A 23,195-nucleotide genomic window follows, 5' to 3' on the forward strand; every position below is an offset into this window, starting at 1 on the left:
CAATTCCTTTATCAATTTCTATGTCTACTGCCTGACTGGGCGCGGCTTCAGGAAGGCATTGCAACGAGTGTTAAGAATTAGCACAAAAAATGAAGGTGTAAATTCCACATCAATGGCTACCACTAGTGCTGGCACCAATATCGTCTTGGAAAAGCGTGAATAGTTTCGATGTGCATTCGGATGGGCAAGACCCCTATTGACGACATCGTATAACTTTATCTGACCAATCTGGCTCCTGCCTAGAAACTCCCTTTAGGATTTTTTTTGTGCTTCCGCACTACATTCCCGCGGTGCCCACGTAGCGAATGGCTCTCAGCAATCGACGACATCGATCGGTAACATGTGACGTCGACATATCCAACAAATGGCGACGATCGTAGCTGTATTTAAAATGTTAGCACCCGAAGGAAGGTGTTAGTCTGATACGGGGATCTATCAATGAAGGTCTGTATTTAGAAGGACGATAAGAACCCAAGAAAATAACATTTTTGAGACGGACATAAGGAATTAAGAAGATGACATTGTGAAAAATAGCAACGGACCGCGGGACATTGGATTATTCAAGAACAAGGTAGAGTGGTTTCTTACAAGTTCTTTTTGGTGTTGTTAAATCTATTCTGATAGTTTGATAAGTAGAAGGCTAACTTTGACAAGTATTTGGACAATCTTTAGAATGGTGAAAGAGAGGCGTGATAAATCACTAATGTTTTTTTTATGTTATTGGAAGTTGGTTAGTTGGAACAGTTGACAATATCTGTTGAAAATTCCAAGACCTTTAGCATTTTTTGGAATGAACTGATATGAGAATAACAATCGTATAACAAATATAGCTTCTAAACTACTTGCACAACTCCAAAATTAGTAGTGAACTCATTTTCATCAACCAGGTCACCCGATAGATATATAAATCTAACATTACAATCTGATCGGACAATTTCAACTGGCTATTGGAAATCACTGCTTAGAAACCGATATTATCTGACACCTCCAACGAAACTCGAGCAACGAAATCCGAGACAAATCGTCAACTTCATCCAACGCAATCTGATCGATTGTGATATCTAAAATTGTTTGCCGTTTATCCGTGTTCTGACAATTTATTATGACTTGGTTACGGCCATAAAGGTGGTGAAATGTATTCGAGTCACCATTTACTTTTGCCTGGCCTGGGACAAATAATTTCGGTGAGTCTACTGTGGAAACTACAGGGAGCAAAATCTATTCTAAGACTCCAATGGTCCGTACTATAATGACTTGCATCAGCGATCGAGTTTAGATAAGACAGGAATGAAACCTTAAAATAAGCTCCAAAGATATGTATGTCAGAATTAGAACTAAGTTTTAGTATATATGGTTAGTTAAACGTCCGTCCCCAGTCTATACTAGCTTGTTTGCATGAGCGTATAGGTCTGATCAAGTGACATCTCGGAAGGGTGTCAAAGTATATATCAAATGCACCCGTTTGTATAGTCCGATATCTCTCACCGTCCCCACGGCCGATTCGTCCTCGTCAATCAATTTTATATTGCCGATATAGCCAGCATTGTGTTCTACTAAAACAAGCCGATCATTGTGATCAAATACTTCATTAGCTTCAACGATTGAATGAATCTCCACACGTATCAATCATTTTTAGCAGTATCTCTTCCCATTGTCCTAACTTCTAGTGACGCAACTATCAATTTACACGTCATTCAGTTACATCATAATTATCAGGTAATGACCCGCGGATCAAACACACACAATATCATTAGAAATATAAAAAACTAATGACGGTTCGTAGGACATCACAATAAAGTGTCTTATCATTGAATAAGGTCATCATTTACACCGCGTAGGATATTTTGCGTAATATCTGTAAGAGTTGTAACTGTAGAGTCATTATCGAAAATTTTACACTTTAAGAAATTATGATAGAGTATTATGACCCAAGCCGAGCCTAAAAACTTTCAGAGAACTCCGGGAGCTGTTCATACACAGCTACACTTGATTCTTTCCGACTGGTGCTACTATCTATGCAACTGCAGGTCTAATCAAGTGTCCTATCCTACTACACTGGATTAGTCTGGGCTACTCAGAGCTCCAAAGAAGAAGAAACTTTACAAACAGCGGGCAATGCTTTTACTTGTATACGTCATTTACATGCAATAAATGGTAGCTGAATTTGTGCATCTGTACCACGCCAAAAGGTTTCTTGACATCCTCATTTTTTGTTCATGTCCTTTGTAAAGCGGAAGTTCATTCCATCTGTCACACCTTGGACTGGGCTAGTTCGAAACTTGAAACACCCGCTCAGCAAAGGAAGTGCGTAATGTCCACCTAAAACCATTTTTGACCTTTCATTCGTGAGAGGCCAGAGAAGATCTAACGCTTGATAATTACCGGATACAATCCACAAAGCCCCAGAGCACAGCAATTAGTACGCCCTAATTATGGTATCGGATGCTAATTAACACTTGTACGCATGTGCTTAAAATCATGCGTTAATACATAGTTGTATGTTTTGTGTGATAAATTGCTCGACAAACTACTTCGATTTGAGTAAATATTATTTTCATCAAAAAACATCGCGTGGGCTATAAAAAAGCACAAAAGTCTTAAAATGTATACATTGCAATTTCATGCAACTAGTACACATTCGCGTCATATATGTTATTGGCCAACAGTGCTGAAAGTATAATGAACACACATGTAATTCTAAAATTCATTCGGTAGCAGCAAAAAGAAAAATGCATCTTGAAAACTTCACTTCTGGAAATACAGCTTGTTGGACTTTTATGTGCCTCCCGTAAGTTAAACTTTAAGAACTTGGGTTATAGACCTTGCTGGAAAAAATGCAAGTAAACTCAACCCTAGTTCAAAAGCATCTGTGCCCTAAGACAAACTATCTTTCTTATCTATCAGTCCGATAGCTTTTAAACCAATAAAGAAAATTACCAATTAATGTCCAGGACTAACCCTAACAGCCCGGACATCAATTACACTTTACGATTACCCAAAAAAGAAAACAAATTGCTTTATCCATTTCCTTCCAAGTACAAAATACGGACAAACGATGCGAAGCCATACAACTGAGGCCGCTAAAGGATCCTCAAACGTTTGGCAATGGCCGCATTACTTATCTAGTTATTGTAACGGTTAAGTCTCCTTTGTCCGTATCTTCTACAAAAAGATGTTGATCTTCAGATGACAATGGGGGTATCATAGCTGTCTCGGCTGTTGTTTACATTTTTAAGGTAACATTCACCTCGCAGAACATTTATGCATCATGTGCTGCGCTGTATATTAGAATCGCTCAACATATGAGATAGAGGGAATTTTCAAATAGTGCGAAATCATGTTAGTGATGGAAAGATGAACACTCGCAAGTCTTATAGAGACTCTTAAAGCGAACGCTTTCGCATTAGTATCAGTAGCCAGGTTGGGCCAATTTAATAGTTTTGGGGTACGATAAAGTAGGATGGTAGGTCCTGCTCGAATTCATTCACGCGAAACTCGTGAATCGGCTTTGTAGAACGAGGAATTCAGGTTACTCTTCAAAAAGCTTCTTTAGATAAAGAACATACTTAGTAGGCATACTTCGTCGTTCGGAGCCCTCAGTTGCGAATCCTACTGTATGGTTATGGGGTTGTTTAAATTTCCACTTTGGTTTCAGATAGGCTCGCCAAAATTAATGAGTGTGGTTAATATTCGCAATTTATATTCATTCATGGTTACATATAGATCAAAACCACCTGCCTTGGAGCTCGTTTCATGATTACTAAGTATAGGCCAGAGTGTTCGTGATAAGTATCCACATGCACTAGCAGCCGTAGAAGTTACAGATCTCTTCATCCCCTTCACTTGAACGCCATGCTATGATATTCACAATGAGAAATAATATCCATTTAGACGTCACCTGACCGCATCACATCGTTTACATTTCGATTAGTCAGTGATCTACCTGATCATATTTGATACCAGAACACCGTTGACTTCATTGGCGCTGGGCGATCAATCACGGCATTTGTTTCCAACGCATTTTTTCGTATCTTGATAATATGATGGGACTTGCCACTTTTGTTCAAGGCTCGGTCACAGTACAACTCAAAATGACAATGTTTCGCAATAAATTGCGCTGCTGATGCTGTCGAACCTTGAATAAGTCCCGTATTTTAGCGGTATACACGTCGCTTTTTTTCTGCTCACGTTTTCATTGAGTAGGGTCGATTTGGCTACCACGACGTGAGGGTGAAAGGTGGCATCGTGAATCGTATTCGTATGTAGGCCGCTCTTTAGAAAGGTGAACAGTGATACTCTATATGTAGATGTGAAAAAAATCGTGGCTTAAGAAGTAAGAATACTTCATATTCGTATTTCGTACACCCCTTCGGTTGCACACCATCCCTATTATTGTCAATCTCAATTCCACGCACCATCAGTGCAGGATGTAGCGATAGACAACAGTTGCCGGCACTTAAAAGTCTTCTTTGCTCTACACTGCCGCATTCTTCCTGTCGTTTGTGAATGAAAAAAGTATGATGCTGCTTGGTATGAATACGCCCTTCTTCATCTCGATTGGCGTACATAATGCATTCGTTGTGAAGATAAAAATATCAAGTTTATGTTTTACTCCTCTAATTTTTTGTAACGTCTTTTTTTAAATGAAGGAAGTGGTTAGAACAGGGCAGAGTATCGTTACAGAGGGAGTATCTAGTATCTTAAGTGAGTCTTTTAAGAAACGTAAAGGAACGTGATGGTCAGTTTTATGTTGGCTCCCCCCTCATATAGGAAACCTCAACCCACGCCCAGAGTAGTGGTCCTCTAACTAGTTGAATGTAACCCTACCCCTGCCTCGTGTTTAAAAGCATCATGCAAAGTGCCCATCAAATCAAGTCTGATACTCAGCAAGGTGGCACAAATATCAATAATTAATACACTTGTCGATATAAGTTCACGATGTTTCCTACGTTGGCTCTTATAACGGTGTCACAGAGTGCGGAAAAACACGGAACCTCGATAGCTCCACGGAGAGAGCGGTAGACCAGGGATACCAAGGTTTGGGGGTTCGCTGGCAAATTCATGCAGGTGACAATTTAAAGGACAAACTCCCTCCTTCATCTCTTGCCGAATTTTTATCATGGCCGCACGCTCAGCCTCCAGATGGACATCAATGAAGAAATCCGTTGCAATAACATCTGCTTGCGGACAAATTACCAGCTGGACGGTTCGATTATCTTGTGGTCTATGTTCTCTGATTGGTTTCTTTATAGGGCTTATATGGTTAGCTGGATTATCCCTTAGTGCTAGTTCTTCTTCTGTTTCCTTGAAAGTGTTCGACGTTTGTTTCAATTTTGTGACAACTTTTTATAGATAGTGAAAGTAGAAAACACGTTATTCATTATTTTAGCACACACAGCTCCTGATGCGGAAAACTTTTCGCACCTTCCGAGTGCAGCCGAGGTAGGATTCTGATCACGTCGATAGCTCGACATTATCAGTCTCGTCAATGTATCGGGATAATCGCGTGAACGACCCAGAGACGTCAGAAACAGCTCGACTTGCTTCAAACTTACTCGTGCCTTGCGTGAAATTTGTTAACAGTAGAAAGATGTTCCCCGGATATTAGCAGGATCACCTTAAAACATCTATTAGTTTACCAAGGTAAGAGCGAGAGAGAAAATAACAATGATATACGCTTACCTAACAATGACATACACTTACAAAGAAGTTGCACGCCCGTCTCTGGATCGGAAGCGCATGTCCGGGGACCACGCAAGTGACAATGTCACTCTATCTATAATGGAAAGGCAGCCTTCTGAACGCGTGCTTTTACAAAATTTAATTGATCCGTCTAATAAATTATACCGTATCCTTGGTATGCGTCCGCTCAGGTGGGCAAGGAAATGGAAGTAAATTTTCACCTTCTTTTTTTGTACTATATTCATTCGCCGCGGCGCAAGGGGTTTTTCTTCGAAATATTCATATATCGGCTTTTCGGCACTGGTGAGCAAAGTAATTACGCATGGGTCTGGCTCCTTCAGGATTGGAAGGGATCCGAAATGTACTAGACAAACACTGAAAGAGCTATCACATATGGATATTCACCATCATAAACATGGAATGCCTCTCATGATGCAATATAGAGTTGCAATGAGACACGATAATTATGCGATTTTCTTTTTGATTTAATAAATGAAGTGGTTATTCATATATTTTGTTCTCCACTGAGAGACAAGTAATATTGAATTGTCAAACCTCCTATCATTCGATAATCAACGGATGCCAAAACATCGTTACCTACATGTAAGGCATCATTTCATCTATATTTTCACATTTATAAAAGTGTGCACCAATTAATTGTAGGCTACTTGCCTTCGCAAAACGAAATGCAGTTTGATCTGTACCTGTATCTCCATTTGAAATTACACCTTACAAAATTACAACGGAGTAACGTGTTTCTATTACATGTTACGTGATGTAAATGATTGACTTAATTTAGGGGAAGATCATTTTAGGTATGATATACTTGGACATTCGAGGTGATTATCTTATATAATTTATATAGCTGCACAAAGGCATCATATGACAAATGGGCGCATCTTGTTAGATCGACATTGTGCTCCGCTTAGCCCTGGAGAAAGAGTGATGAAACTTGCCACGACTTTAGCATAATTTCACTGTCGTTAAATCATAACTTTCTCACCCTTTTATAATTCACCACATTTTACATTTCGCTAAAATACGCGTTATGGGGTGCATAGTTGTGTTGAGAGGCATCCTTCCTCATAGAATTTTATTCTATAAAGTTCGATATTCTTGTCAATGAATCAATGATTTTGAAGGGATTCTCACCACCTCATTATCGAGTAATGATGTGAGTTTATCTTATTCTATCTGTTCGTTACCGTATTTGTCAAGGCTATTGATTCCCAGGTTTGTGTCTTGGGAAAGGCGTGACTCCAAGTGAGATATTGTACCGAATCCCTGGTAGCTTGGTGGTGGTTTGGGGCAAGCGATTCATTCCGCCCATCAATGAATACTAAACGAACGCCCTGGCTGTTTCGTCCCCAGCACAACTTTATTGAAAAACACAGCCTCGAAATAGACTCTTTGGGTGTTGCTTTTTGTAGAAGCATACCAGCCAGTCTTGCTGGAAGAAGTTGACTGGTCTGACTTGAACCCGCAGCATAACAAACACGCAACATTTCCATTCAAACTTCTCTCATTATATCGTATTTCCTGATTATTTCCTTCTCCACACCAGCCAAAACGTGAAAGCTCCTCGATTAAAACAACACAATGCTTACATAAGCGTCTTCGATTCCATTTCATCTCAATATCTCCATCCCTGTAAGGCTGCTTCTATTCCCCTCTTTGCTTGTGTAAATACATTTCCTGTTATAGCTGGACCACTAGCGGTTCTGACCAAAGCCTTCAAGTAATGGACACCGGGGGAAATGAGAGTTTGGTTCTAGTTTGGGCGTGTCTTTGACGTGTAACGAGAACACTGCGTTGTTAGGTGCACCGCTGATTAGGTCTGCAACTTAAGACTTCTGCCGATTCCTGCTGTTCTTTTCATTTTTTAAAGACAAAGTCTACTCCCAGTACATTATTTCAATGTGTCTCATTGGTAATTACAAATTGCATAGCCATAGTGTAGTTATAGTGCAGGCACATGCTTTGAACCTTGACGGACATGCAACATACTCGATACTAATGAAAAAACGAGACGTCCATGAAAAACTCAAGGATGTAGATGTCAATTAGAAAGCAATAGCATAGCGGTGCTGATGGGCGGATGACGTGACAGGAAACAGGGGTGGCAGAACTTCCGGTCACAACTATCATTGGTCATGATTACGGTTATTCGTCGGAATTCGGTGTACATTCTACAGCTGTTTTGCACATCATGCACATCGTTAAGAAATTGAGGGAATAGTGGTGTCAACGTGAATGTTCAGTCAAGATGAAGCTATTACAACCGTGCCCTGGTGATCTCCTTTCTTTCGGCTGGTCCGGTAAACTTTTTTCTTGTTCACGAAACCTAAAGCATGGCTTCAGGTGAAGACAGTTCTTCCGAAAATCCGCCCAGTACGCTCACAGCCAAAGACCAATGGTTACGATTCACCAGGTCACAGACAACCTTTAGACTTTCTTTCCAGTTTATTGGTTGGTGTGGTTCTCATTACTGAGATTAATGTGGTGGATCAGCCTCAGACACCACTAATAGTGTCGTAAATAATTGTCAAAACCATTAATAGATTAGCTGAATATGGTTATCTTTACTGTTATTACAAAAGGATAGTGATAGCTGTGATTTACACTGCCTGGGGCGTCTCGGGGCAATGACCTTGATGGAAGATGACGCCTCCGTTTCTTGCCGTCAACCTTCGCCTATCACAACGTATAACATCGTTGTTGTCATTCACGAAGAGTTTTATAAAGTGATCGACGGATAAAATCGATGTAACCTGTTGAAATATGAGCACTTTCTGGTTCGAAGTTATTTCGCCAAACGCAAATATCATTATCAAACAAATCAATAGTACATGTACTATGTAAAATCAAAAGTTCATGTTGTGAGCAGTGCCCTTATTGTGCTTGAGGGTATGTTACTAGCATATATGAATTTCTTTTGTCGGATGACGTGTTTGCTATGGACTATCCCTAATATATAATTGTACTAGGTTGAACTGGACTATCAGCATGGAACACCGCAGAGGCAAGATCAAGATGCTGTTTTCCTCGCCTCAAATATTCAGAGTTGCGAATGCTATGAAATAGCCCAGAGCTTTTCGCGATAAAATGCACGGGTGTCGCTCCGTAACTAAAGGCAATTTCACGACTGAGAAAAGTGCCAACATGTCCTCCAATTACTGATGTAAATACACCATTGTTCTGCGGCTCCAAGCTGTTATAATGGAATCACTTTAGAATGGTCGGTATTGCTTACTTGTGGGCAAATGTGACTACATTTGTACTATTGATTTTCCTCAGCTTGTTAAAGGAGGCCGTGGCCTATCAAATTGAACTTTACGTGTAATATAGTCTGCATTGTTCGTTTCCTTGATTGGGAAGAGGAAGAGGCGAGGTCTGTGAACGACTAATTGTATTTAATCAGATCAGTAACAGTACAGTGTAATAGTATTTCACTATTTCAATTAATAAAACCCTCTGTTAACCCATCGGTTTTGCAATCAAGGACTACAAACTCAGTTCTTTGAACCTACACCCGCTATGTTACTCTTTTTATGCATACGTCTCTAGAAGTAATGAACAAGGAAAAAAATGTAATAGCATTCTAAAATTATTTGACAAAAGAGTCTAGTTTTTCAGGTATCAACCCTTGTTATAAACTAATGCACTCTGACAGTCAGGATGAATTGAACTGTGGGAAAGAGAAAAACAAACAAAAAATGAGTCTGATGTTCATGGAAATATACTCCATTAGGAGTCGAGGAGATGTATTGTATGTATTCTCAAGGAAACACGCGTACCGGAAAGGCGGAGCAGGTGACATGATGTTATATTCGTTAAGCATTTTTCTAAGCATGGCGAATTTCTGGTACTTTTAGTCTACATGTATATTGATGGAAATTTTCTTTATCTGAGAATGAAAGTAGAGCTAAAAAAGCGCCTTTTCTTGTATTGGCAGTATTGTTTTTATAGAATTGTAACCCCGTTACATGTGTTAACATACGGTATGTGTGATGTCAAACTATTGTGGGTGACAAGAGGATTGAAAACATGATGGGGTAGTTGCAAGTATATTTGTCATGAAATTATTTGTGTATCAATTTTTGATAGCTTCTGATCCGATAACTATGGTGAATTGAGATAGACCTATCACTCTTGGAAAGAAAATTTATTTTGAGCTTTTGAAGACAAATGTGTTTTTTTGCGTAGTCTTCGACCAAACGAAAAATTCACCTCGTAAAGGCTTTTCAACAAAGCGAAGAGGTTCACAGTGAAAAAATCTCTCGTTTGCGGGGCGTATTATTTTGAAGACCATAAGCATGGGTTTTTGTTTAACCCAGCGCTTCTAATGTCGGTTTCCTTTTAAGTTGTAAAATCTCTACTTTAGTAAGCCACCCCACCTCGGCATTGCATTACTCGATTGATCAGCACCCCGCTAGATGTCATTTAGTTTTAATTAATATGCCGTTTTGTTGGTCCCGCTACTTTAGTCAATGAAAAGACAGAACGGATGAAATATTAATTGGAAGTCGCGTTATTTCAAACATTTAAAGCAAATATTCTATAACAGTATAGGCGAGGATAGAAAGGGTTTTGTGTTCTCTGACGATGAAGAAAGATCCGTGTAAGGTACCCGGAATTTCAAGATGGAATTCAGGATGGAACCTACATTCAAAATATGCAACCTTTAACATAGACATAAGTGATTTCGTAGAGAATCATTTAAAACCAAGAAGGACGAGGTAAAAAGAAGGCGAGAATACTTCCAGCAGTTAAACGACCAGATCCAACCGCTGAGGAGATTAAAACTCATGGATCCTCCGTCAAATCCTTCAGAAGATCCAACATGTTCAACAAATATCTCATTGAAATTCACCAGAACTAATATCACTAAGATTCACGAAGACAGTCAAACATGTCCTAAATACCATACAAAATTCGGACAATCGTGCACCTCGCCATACCTAAGCAGTGGACCTGCACCGTGTACATGACATTGAATACAGCACTTAATTGAGCAAATGGTTACGAACTAGACCGGTATGGCCCACTTCAATACCAATAGAAATGCATATTATGCACACAGCCAATCGCCGGCGAGGCTGTTGATAAACAAAGAAAATAAATCCGTCAACAGGATCAATTTGAATAACAGCGCCAATCAATTCAATTCAGCAGTCACAGTAATCTTTATAACACCATTCACTAAACATGCTAAAAGAGCTGATCAAAAGCCAATTACGGCATGACTCTCCAGGCGCAATGTTTTTGCCATTGTGGTGGATTGTTGTATGACGGATGAGCCGTATACTCTGGAGAGTGTTAACGCTATTGTTCAGATTCGGTATATTATGCAGTGCGTGGGCATGCACACTTCTATCATTGGTATTTTAACTATACATGTCCTGCAGCTTTTCTGGTAAAAAAGCAAAAAGAATAGGAAAAATTATTATCTAATCCATTCGATACGCAGATTTCTACCAGGGTCATAGATCCTCTCCGTTTCAAAGAATAAAAATAATGTGACTATCTCATATCATGACTTTCCCTTGGGTTCCAATTAGCAAACCATAATTAGAACACAATCATCATGACGAAACCAAAATTTGAAAATCATACTCTATTGATATCTACACCGGAGAAGAAGGATAACATCATTGGAAAAACGGAGAAAAAATCATCAATAACCACTAAATAGATATCGTGAAAATATTGGGTTTCTTCAGAAATCTTTCTTAAAATCGCCAAGAAATACAGGTCCGCGACAATTTACAGCTGGACATTTTGTTACCTGGTACATGGAAACACACGCTTAACGTACGTTACGTGAGCAAAATATATCTGAAGCTATTGAAGAATATAACTACGGAACCATATATTTTATCAGTTCTGAAATGCCAGTCAAAGAACTCGAAAGCTAATGACCCTATTCGGAAGATGTGATGACGGTATCTAAAATATTAAAAACGACAAAAATAGGTACGTGTCATCGTTATATGATCAGCTCTGTTATTTCCCTTGTATCTATTAAACGTGGCGTCCGCGTAAACGTAGACAACGAATATCGCATAAAACAACAGATTTTGCAACTAACTTTCAGAATGTTCCGTAGACGTGGAAAAACATGAAATCTTAGAAAGGCAACCTTTCTATCAGCACTACTTGGATTCTGTGCACTGAACGGTTTTAACTGGAAAAGAAGACAATACGGAAGAATTTACAGATTCAAACCTTCATCTGAGTTTATCCTTTTTTTCCACAGACATACGCATTTGTCTCAAGTAAGTGTCGTTAACTACTAAAGAATTTGGTAAGCAGGAAAGCCATCGAAACCTTTACTTAAGTACATTAGTGATTAAAATGACAAATAAATGAATACAGAGTTTGAATATTCATTCACAGCATACTTTTTCACTTATAAACTCTATATTTTTTATGAACATCGTAGATCGAACATAGGTGTGCCAAATAACAACATGGAGTGAAATATGAAAAATATGAAAAAAGAAATCACATAATATGATACTTTGCCAATAAGTTAAACTGCCAATCAGGTTACTAACAGTCGTGTAATTTGTAGCTTCTTTCCCTGCTGGTGTCTATTTACAATCTTTTGGGTCAGATTCGCCGGAGGAAATGATCGACTCAACTTGCTATTGAATTTCTTCATTGCTTCAGGTCGTTAAAACAGGGGAACGAAAGGTATAGATTGGCAGAGTCGAACGACCCGAGGTCTTGAAATAAGGCACCGGTACGAAGAGGGTGGATCTGCTTATTATATGAAACCATTTTTTATTCTTCAGTCTGGTTGGAATCATCCTGAGGAAATCAGGGGTTAATGTTCGCTTCTCCGGCCCTGCTTCACGATGTCAATTTCAACCTCAGGTGCTTATATCTCATTCTTTCAAGCCTCTAACATCAGGAACCATACCAAGTATGCTCGTGACAAGTAATTTGTGAAAAGTAACGAGAGACACTTAAAGGGACCCCGTGAACAGTTAGTTACAACTAAAAATGTGAATATCATATAAACCCAGCCAAAGGGACTTCAAGGACACTGACACGTCACAAAGTAGATGGGTGTGTTGGAGAGGCGGTGTCACTGTGTTGCGTGTTTTGACGGATTTTATGCAAAGATCCTTTAAACTAAACTGATCATGTCCTTATACTGCACACTGTCGTTAATCCTATGTGCTCTCAGAACATTCACATCTAAAATTCATTTAAACTGGATTTAGATATTTATCCGTACTCAGAGGGTTGAAGGGTTCAAACGGATCGAATTCTCATCTCAATGTTTGTCCAAAGGGACAAAGACTCTCAATAGTTAATGACCCATTGCTATCGATCCCTGGACGCCATCTGTAAGAGAAAAGATTATGGGAATATCGATACGGACAGTTTCAATTTTATGTAGACAGTTCTGTTCGGAAGGTGAAAATGGGCCCATATTCATTGATGTTACAGTTTTTGGCAACTGCTTGGAGGAACGGGTACATATCTTTCATGACTGATTACTTATACTTTTTATGTAATTTTCTTGCTACTCTTTTTAGAAAGATAATTTTAACCAGCACAGTATCAGCAACAATTGACTAGTGTTGCTATCGGTAGAACATGCAGACCTCCGAAAACGAAATGAAGTGTCTATCTGGGGCCACAATGACATGATTTGCTAATGTTCTCAAGATAACTCTTAAGATATAATTCAGATAATGATATGGATGCTAGCTGGGAGACCCTCACCTCCTTCCCTGGCATTCATCATTTAACACCTGCACGTCTCTTGCGTTTGTGTTTGCTCTAGTCTTATGCAGGTGATGAATTGCGCACAAGCGAGTAGGCCATGCACGGAACTCTCACCCTGGATTTCATCATTTATGGGTCCACTCCCGCACATCTCATCCATTTGCCTCATTCGGTATCAGGTTCCAGCTATTGCTGTAGTCTATGGTATTTGATCTTTGAAGCTGTACAAAAGTGACATATTTTTCACGCAAATCGTGTTGTGTTATGTTACCGCAAATGAATTTACGATGATTAAAATACTACCCAACTCATGGAGGGTTTCGCAAAGTTGAAATTTGAGGTCGAAGTTGTTGGTATTTATAAGGCCATAGTAAAATTTTAAGTTCAATCAGTGTTATTAAAAAGCTAAACCATTTTTTTTCACTGGCACTAAAAACAACTATCACTCTGCATGATCTTGAAGGGCCCGATACTAATTGTTGCGTTTTAAGAAAATTGCTACAAAAGTGTTCTGCCAAAAGTTGTTTTAATCAAGTTTGTGTGTGGTTGATGACACACTGGAGGGGTGATCTGAGAATTAATCTTGAACCTTCACTATCTTTATAGACCACATAAACAGAGATGATCACATTAGATGAGGAACAAGAACAGTAATTAAAGAGGCATGCCTTTCGTATTTACTGGTGGTTCAGACATCAAGAAGTTTTTTATGATAGATCTAGACTTGGTTAAAGTTGGGTGCGTGTTCTTGCCCATCCGAATACAGTAAACGTACATCAGTTCAGAAACCTCCGTAACGAATCTTATAAACCTCATATGTTTTCATGTTTTTACACCTAATTTTTTTTTCAACGAGAAGACCCGTTAATTATACAATAAAAATAGTAACTATATTACCTAGGTTACTAAAAATAAAAACCACTTTTAACTCTGATGAGAAATCTTCCATTAACATTTCGAATATGGTTTCCTCGGTTCTCATTACCGTTTTGCTGTTGAAATGACATCTAATACGCAAGTAAATGTTTCTTTAAACCGTTTATTACGAAATAGAGAGCAGTGAACGGTGTAGGTGTATCAGTTGTATAAATGCGCTCAAACTGGCAGAGGGGTTGCTAGATTTGACGAGACTTGACCGAGACGAGACTTGACCGAGAGTCTCTCCAAGCGCTGTTAAAAGATCAACATGTACTAGTTTTTGATCATCCATTTTTGAAATTAAACCTCATCATTCCTCATTAGTTTTCTGTAGGAACAATAAAAAAACGCTAAAGGTTTCCTGTTATTTTTCTAGTATTCGAAACTAATGGATTGACGGATATTTATTACACATTACGCAGTATTTAGATGTTCAAACGTGTCAATGCTTTGAAATACATTTGTCACATTTAAACGTCAAAGTATTCAATGCTGACATGTTTGAGCCATTAAAGTTTCCGATGACAATGGTTCTAACTTGTAATAATAAACTAAGGTGTTACGGTTCGTTCTTAATGAAGGGAGCAGTGACATTAACTTGCTTATAAGAAAAGTGCACCCAAGTAGATATGAAATAATGTATAAGATGCATTGGTGATCAATATCATGTTACATCATAAGACACCGTACCATATTGTCTACCAAGATTTTTTTCGTAGTAATGGCGGCAAAAGGTACATGAGATGACGTATATTCATTAGAAAATAATGGTACAATGTTTGTTTTAAAATATACTATAAAAGCCACTTGAAGGTTTCGCCCACTTGTTAAGGGCAGTTGCATATAGGCCCAGAACATGCCTACCGCACTTGCTGTTGGGTTTCGTAGTACTGAGACCTGAGATATGATCGGGACCGGGTGCCAACCTTCCACCTTTTTTGCTGTTACTTAAAGTTTTAACTTTGTTGTTTCTCCAGGGTCTGACTAAGAATCTTCTCAGACAGCATAGACAGCACTAGTATATTTTCCAGGCTATTAATCTCCGTTCGTCTCCGTGTTCACATGTTTGTCCTTATAACATATCGAATACAAAGTCACTGCCAATATCTTAATTTGCTTAATTTCCTTTAGACGCCCTTGTACAGTCTCGCGGTCTTTGTCCCCGCGATGATGCTTTTGCGAGATAAAGGAGATGATATAAACTCGAACCGAGCTTCTCTTAGAACAGCTTGGAGAAGACAAACACTGAGGTATAAGCCACTTTTTACGCAATGCGAAGTGGGTGTTAAACCAAAAATACGGACCTTGCTTCACCACAGAGATGGGGATAATGGGGATTAGGTAAAGAAGCAGATAAGGCGATGTTCTTCATGCCTTTGATCCTCCTGTCTTCTGCCTAACAGGTAAGAGGATACAGAGCCAGTGCGGTATTCTCGGCACAGTTTCGAATGACTGTGGCATGTGGGAAAGAGAGAACATTGTCTACGCATTGGCATTTTTAAAACTGATAGATAGATAACTGGTTTCGAGTGTTAACATTGACAAAGATCGGGAAATTTAATCAGTCAAGTTTGATCATCAACCTCATCAGTTTTGAACCAGTCGCTGGCATACTGGAGAAGAGAATATTTTTAAAATGTTCAGCATTAACCCATGGACAGCTGGCAGGTATAAAACGTTAAGAAAGATGAGATAATTAGATTAGTCAGATTCAATTACCACTTAAATCAATCATCGTGATGATCAGAGATCACGACTATAGCCATGACGTACGGCCGCGCCTTGAAATTACTGCTGCTAACGAGACATTACAGATTCTACCTGCTCATTTTTACAAAGGCATGTCAGGAATGGGATATTCGGCTGCCCTCAATCTTTCAAAGCCAATTGAACGATTTTTTCCTTCAATCAACGCCACCATTGGCAGAATGTGGAACAAAATTAACAGATTTTGTATCCGGTTGCGCATGCGCATAAATGATTAGCAAATCTAGTGAGTAGGTTAAACATAGCTACAAACTGTCGAACGTTACTCCATCATTCGAATACCTTCTACTACACAGTTCACAGACAATTTGGAGCAAATTTCCACTTTTTGCAAGAGGCAAATTCAAACGAAAATGCGTCCAGACGGAGAAACCTGTTACCGTAACAGCATCAGACCCAATACAATCGACAGAGACATGAGCAGAATTCAACATCACTATAATTAACTGGTATTGGGTGCGCTCTGCGCTTCCCTGGAGTCCAGCTGAACATGAGACTCTACAACAGTAATATCCTGTCCAGGGTGATTAATTCGTGATGTTACTTGACGATTTTGATAATAGGCTGTTGCTCTGTCGTCATTCGTGGCCGGTCATGAGGTGTCCTTTTTCTGTCGGGTGACCTTTCGCAGTCTCACCCACCTTACCCAATTAAGTCCGATCCCCACCTAAGAAACAGGCAGCCCCATATTGTTAAAGGGCCTTGGCGACCCTGGCGCCTCGTGTGTCAATCTGGTGACTTCGCTCAGAACAAGAAGCAGTAGAACAAAATGATGCCTGGTCACATGATGCCTGGTCAGTCGATTGTTTCGCATGTTCTGTGCATAACACACACTGTTGCATTGCATTGCAGAAAACAACCAACGCGATATCCGTAGTCAAAATGTGACTTCGTCGTTCCCCGATTAAAATCTGATCTATTGCCAATGGCTTGTCCATAACGGACACTGCTTGACCACGTACAAGCGAGTTTTACGCATTCACACTAGCGATTATCGGAAGTCATTTTTGGCGATTTACTGAACAAATCATGAAGTATATATTCCACGCGCATATCGTCAGTCTGGTCAATGAGGATTTACTGATTTTGACAGCTGCTAATAGCTCATTACGCGTTATCATGACACATTGGTGATACTCATGACCTGAGTTTTGGCCAATAATCAACATCTTCTTACACTCGTATTTCGTGATGATACCAACAATGGTAACAAACCGATTCATATCTTCCTGAATTTGACCTCTAAATCTGTACTGCCGTATATACCTTTATTACACATCGATTCTAACTTTTATTAAGAATAGTTCAATGCCCTGGAACCAAGAATCATGTTATTAAACTTTGACTCTAACAGTTTATTCAAATTCAATGCCCTGGAAACAAAAAGCAGGATATATTATTTGAGTTTTCGATACTCTGGGAACACAAGATAGCGTATTCATCTCACCGTATTAAGTTAGCCAATGCTTGCATTGTGCCATTACATCGGGTGGATATAACGTTCCTAAAAGAAAGGCTTCGCCTATTGTTGCGGAATACCATTGATGATGTAATTCAAACTCAACTGCGATGATTATTTGTGGATCGTTGACAACCTTCTCGGGAAAATGCGAATGGTACTATTACCTTCAGTTTTTCAAAAACCAGAAGTATTACACGTTCATGTTTTTTGTTCTTACATTGCTTGTTCCGGTGTAAAAGTTTTAAAAAGTCTTAGGACAGAGTGTCCGGATGACAAAGGATTCTATTGTGCGCTGGTAATCTCTAATATAAGAATATACAAGTACCTTATTCGTCACTATACAATAGGGACGGCATCCTTTTCCAGGAGGGACAATTTAGACTGCCACACCGGGCTAATTAGGATGTATCCTTAAGGCATGCAGTACTTTATTAGAATGATGCCACAGCTCACCAGACAGTTTAACAGAACATTCTCGAATATAAATTCTATTGCTACGCGGTCTTGTCACTAACGCTGGTTTAACTTAACTTGGCGACGTTATCAGTTAAGTCTACTGGACTTAACGAAAAGTTAAGTTACCGCTAGTGTTAGTGACGAAACCTTTTTTGAACAACCGATCTCTTTTTAGTCAGTTTCCACAGTCAACGACCGATCCATAAGGAAGGAAGTATCAAATTTTTTAAAAACTCTCCCGATAAAAAAGGCGTATTAAAACCTCTCCGGGAAAAGGAAAGCGTTCTACACTCTGAGATAGCATCACGGAAGCACACCATTGTTTTTTAACGATAAAAACTCATCGTTTCTTCGTCGTTATCGGGATGTCCTGTAACGCAATCTCTGTAGGTCCAGTTGTTCCACTCAAAAATCTTTGGAAAGCAAGACTTCGGCGCTTTAGCTAAACGGCAGTGTGCCTCGATCGATTAGTGCGCTCACGTCTGTCGTTAAGCCAATACTGCCTTAGCCCGTTTCGTATTACTTTTATTTACCTGCATTAAGATGTTATCATTATCCTTTAGGCACGCGATGTAAGGTTCGCTCTCCTTTGTAATGGGGAAAGAGTTTGCATGGTATGTTGCTCAAGCTATTAAGCAGTACTCAGTTTAAGATTGTTGTTTTCGATGGGTTGTGTTACAAAGGAGCATTACAAATACATGTAGGCTGGTTGTGTAATCAACGTCGTTACAGATCTGCGATCATACTCACTATATGCTCATCGTAAGGATGGAGAAAATGGTAGATAGAAAGGAAAAGGAAGGAAAAAATAAAATCTAACGTAGTTCTTTATTGATTATTGATCCAGAAAAGACACCCACTAATACGAGTGAATCATGGGTGTTGAATCTCGCAACAATTTCACAGAGGCGTCACAGCAGAAAACAGGACTCCCGGCCCCGTGTGTCTTTCATATCTCACTTTTATCCTCCAAAAGGTTCTGCCTGGTCTACTCTTCTTCCTTTAGCAGTATATTCAATTGATGCACCAGCGTGTCCACGATACGAATACAGATTCGCGCTGGGCTCTTTCCGTACGCCAGATTCGTTATGCTCGTTGCCTGATACGAGTCCCCGTGGTCGTGTAGATCGAGGTAGTCCAATCGCCACTCAAAAGGCCAATCGCCATGATAACCTTATTGATTCAATGCTCATCATACCACAATAGTAAACAGGGGAACCGGCCGCCCAGACCATTACGTCTTGCCGTCTAACAACCACTGAAACCAATGATTACTTCGATAACAAGCGTACTCCGTAGTCAATCTAGTGAGTAATGACACGAAATAAGTATGGTTGCGATAAATTCAATGTTTGGACAGCGCCACTTGCATCTAAAGCTTCCGAGTTGGTTTCTGCAGGCGTGGGTCCCGCTACTTCACCCATAAGGTCAGACTCATTGTAAATGGCACCTTTTTACCCGTTTTAAAGCCGTATATCATCACAAAGACCTATAGCCATGCAAACTCTGAGGAGGGGAGGTCGTTTTATTAAATACAGGGGTGATTAACGGGTTATTTCCAACGCTATTTCCCCCAAAAGACAGATTCTTCGCAGACCCGACCGCCTTTGGCAACGCCTTTGTATGAGATCGTGAGAACAAACTTGACGACCTGTTGGGTATATCATACGCCTGGTTCTCTCAGCCATTTACATACGCGAGTGGTACCCAGGCAAATTAAACAAGTTTGAGAATGGTCACACATGTTTTTGCTTCCACAGACATGATGAACATACATTTAATGATTGCGTTTCGTGACGATCTAGGAGATGGCCGGCAAAGTTGAGAGATTGGGTGTCCAGACAAGATCATGAAGAAATCTTCTCTGATTACATTAGCGGTGCATAAATTGTTTCTCGAGTCCATTATTGTAAATTGCTTTGGTAAATCTTGTTAAGCACTCCGGTGTTTACATTACCAGGTGAAGTCTCTCTCTAGATTCTATCTAAATAATGAACAAGGTTGCGACTAAGGACGCGGGTAAGAAGGACTGACCCCTCTCATGCATCTCGAATTAAAATCCCCTACCTCACCTATTGTGGAGTAACGGCTTCAAATGACTCAGAGAAAGCGATGACATTTGACAATCTCACATATTTGTCTGATCAAATAACGTACTATCATTTAGTCTGATGCTTTTAACCTTATGAGTAATAAGCGCATCCTTTCTTGGATGTAGACCAACTAATTAAATTACTTTATTCATGATCTACTATTTGTAAATAAAAAAAGATACCGTTTTAAGCCCTGCACCGGTCTTCAAATGTTGCCGCGGTTAACCTGGATGACATGATATTTGCGATAATCATCAGATTGTGCGGCGCTCTGAAAAATATAAATTAATTCTCTGGCGATTCGCAACATCACGCAACAACATCGAAAGAAAGACACTGCCATTATAGGATAAAACTGCTCCACGGTGTTCATAGTGATTGTACGCCGATGGGATCCTATGGGAATTGTAACAACTCACAGCAGTCCGGCTGTTAGCTGCCCTACGTCATTTAGGTATGTTGTTCATACACTGATTATCAATTAGTGTAACTATTATTCGATTTTCTCCGATTATTGTTAAGGTTTCGATTTACAGACAAGATACTTTCAGATAACGCATTTAACGAAGTATCTATACGTCTTCGCTGAAATAACTGGTGTTTAAAATAACGTCTTTTTATGACGTATGTCAAACTGTTACTCCATTCGTGGGACACTCTAGACAACGTTAACACTATCTAAGGCGAACGCTCTAAATCAATTCTCATGCAACTGCAGGAACGGTTGATACTCTTAGCATTACGGTCCAAATTCACGCGGGTCAGAACGGTGAGCATCAACATTTTTGTTAACATCATCTCCTTATTCGTGTCTCGTCATGTACCATTTCATGTTGAGAAGAGAGCTGATTTCCCACTTCCAAAATTTCGACCTGGGACCGAGTTTCTATTTTTTCGCGAGAGCATTTGGTTATTTCGCCCCTTTTAATTACTTTTCACTCAAAATAATTCAGGCCCAGCCCAATACACGGCCTATTGTCTTTTAACAAAGAATCCGTTCGCACCTGGGCCTAAATTTCCATTGTTCTACTGTCTTCTCAAAGGGTTATCAGGGCAAATCTTGATAACATCAACCCACTATAAAACAGCTTCCATGGGGGTTGTTAGGCGTAAACTAGGCAAAAAGATATAAATAGTACATGTTGTAACGGCCATTCCGAGATGGATAAAACATGTAAAATGAAGATGGAGAGTTCTCGGCGTTTCCCCACAAAATACCGCCGGCATGAACGAAATGAATCATTCTTACTTGCTTTTCTTACTCTTCTTTATACTTGATGTAGAAGTTTCACAGAAGCAATAAATGAAGGTGTGTTTTTGGCTGTCGTCTCCTGTGTCCACATTAAATTTATAATCAATAAATTGTGATCTGGATTGTCTCCACGGCGTCCGATCTGATTGATTCTTCAATGTTCGCATGGGTAGGTGGGCGTTTCCCATTTAAAGGGTCGTGACATCCTTACCAAATTACACGGCCACTCTTGATACCGACATGACTTACACAACTGTACTTGGCAATATACACTCACTCATAGAAATAAAGGTTTTTGTTAGCTTTTGAAAACTTTTGAGGGGTTTTCGGTGAGCAATATACGTTACCTAGAAGTTTTTCAGGGAAATGAAAACCCTTTTAGGTTTTTTTCGCTGAAAAACAATTTCATGGGGTGCATATTCGTGTTGGCTGAAAAGGTGAAGGTTTTTCAAAACCCCAAAAACTTTTTTTTAAGAGTGTGCATGGACATTGAGAGATCGGTACTGTTTTATTAGTGAAGATGTCCATCTTAGCAGAGTATTCTCACAAACAAGGGGCCGAAGCTGAGTAAGATTAGTATAATAATGATAAGAGGTATGGTTTCAGGAACCATCTTATGCAGCGATACAGCCACGCTTTTGCCCAAACTCGAGTTCCTTGAGTGATGCGGGCCGAGGCGGGGCTCTCCCAGATACGTCGTGTCTGACTATAGTCTCAAAAGAATATATCATATCATATCTGATTAAGGTTGTCCATCTCGTAAGATCCATTAGCTTTAGCAAACCTTGTGAGGCTATATCATTATCGTCATTATTCGTCATCACGGGATATGTAGCTACACTGTATGCGGATTATCAAAACGAAGTTATTAAGAAATTCATCAAGGTTTCCTCCGATTGCGATCGGGCGTTTGCGCCGCAAGAGACTGGCATATTCCCACCACCCCCAGATAATTCACTGCCCAACCCCTTGGAGAGAGAAGTAATCATGGAATTGATCAAATGTGGGTGATCTACTGTTATAGGATCGAATTCTTATCTCCAAGTGAGCACATATATTGGAACTTTGGGTTAGGTTAGTCGGACGATGGGATTAAGTACAAATCAAGCCATTGTTGTCATACCACAGTAAAGAAGGACTGTGTAATTAGGAGGTAAAAAAGCCCTCTGAATTAGCAACAGTCTATTTCATAATCGAGAAAACAATCCATAAGGGCGTGAACCATTTACATTGCCGAGTTTCCATCCATATTGGCGTATATCTCAATGGGAGCGACAGAAGTGAATTCGTATCCTCTAAGCCCCTCTAGATCTCGGCTGATTTACCGTCGCGAAGAACGAAGGTCCACGTACACGTTGATCAGAAAGGAGTTGATTACGTGAAGAAACCTTCATTCTATCGACAGCAAACAGAAATCAATGAGACCTAAACCAGTTTGTCGAAATCAGAAAAAAATCAGTCAACATCGTTAGGAGGAATTCGATTCCAAATTAGATTTTGCGAGTCCTTTCCACCATCTTTGAACAAATTCCAAAGTCCGAAATAAGGATGCAGAAATCGGGAAGAAATTTTTTTTCCAAGAGGGCAATTTCCTCACGAAGAATGCCGTATTGACGAAGCAAACTGTACTGGCGAAAGAAAACTCCTGGTGTCATGTAACAATATACGATGGAATTTGAAATTACTACCCGAAGTAGGAATTCAAGACGAGTGAAGCCTCTTGAAGAAGGAGAAGTTTCAGCCTTGGACTGGATCCGTGTGTATTGCTCTTGAGGCCATATTGACATATTCTTAAGGCGTTTCTTCTGTCAATAGTATT

General features: G+C 39.7%; 1 protein-coding gene across 1 annotated transcript in view; it reads left to right on the plus strand.

Moving 5' to 3' along the window:
• The first annotated feature begins 372 nt into the window (after positions 1–372).
• The window catches only part of LOC135492766 (FMRF-amide neuropeptides-like), a 39,399-nt gene continuing 16,576 nt past the window's right edge, over positions 373–23,195 (plus strand). The window contains exon 1 of the mRNA XM_064779403.1: positions 373–571. The gene's annotated coding sequence lies outside the window, so the exon portion shown is untranslated. The remainder of the gene's footprint in view (positions 572–23,195) is intronic.

The sequence above is a fragment of the Lineus longissimus genome, chromosome 8 (genome assembly GCF_910592395.1).
Source record: "Lineus longissimus chromosome 8, tnLinLong1.2, whole genome shotgun sequence".
NCBI classification, from domain to species: Eukaryota; Metazoa; Nemertea; class Pilidiophora; order Heteronemertea; family Lineidae; genus Lineus; species Lineus longissimus.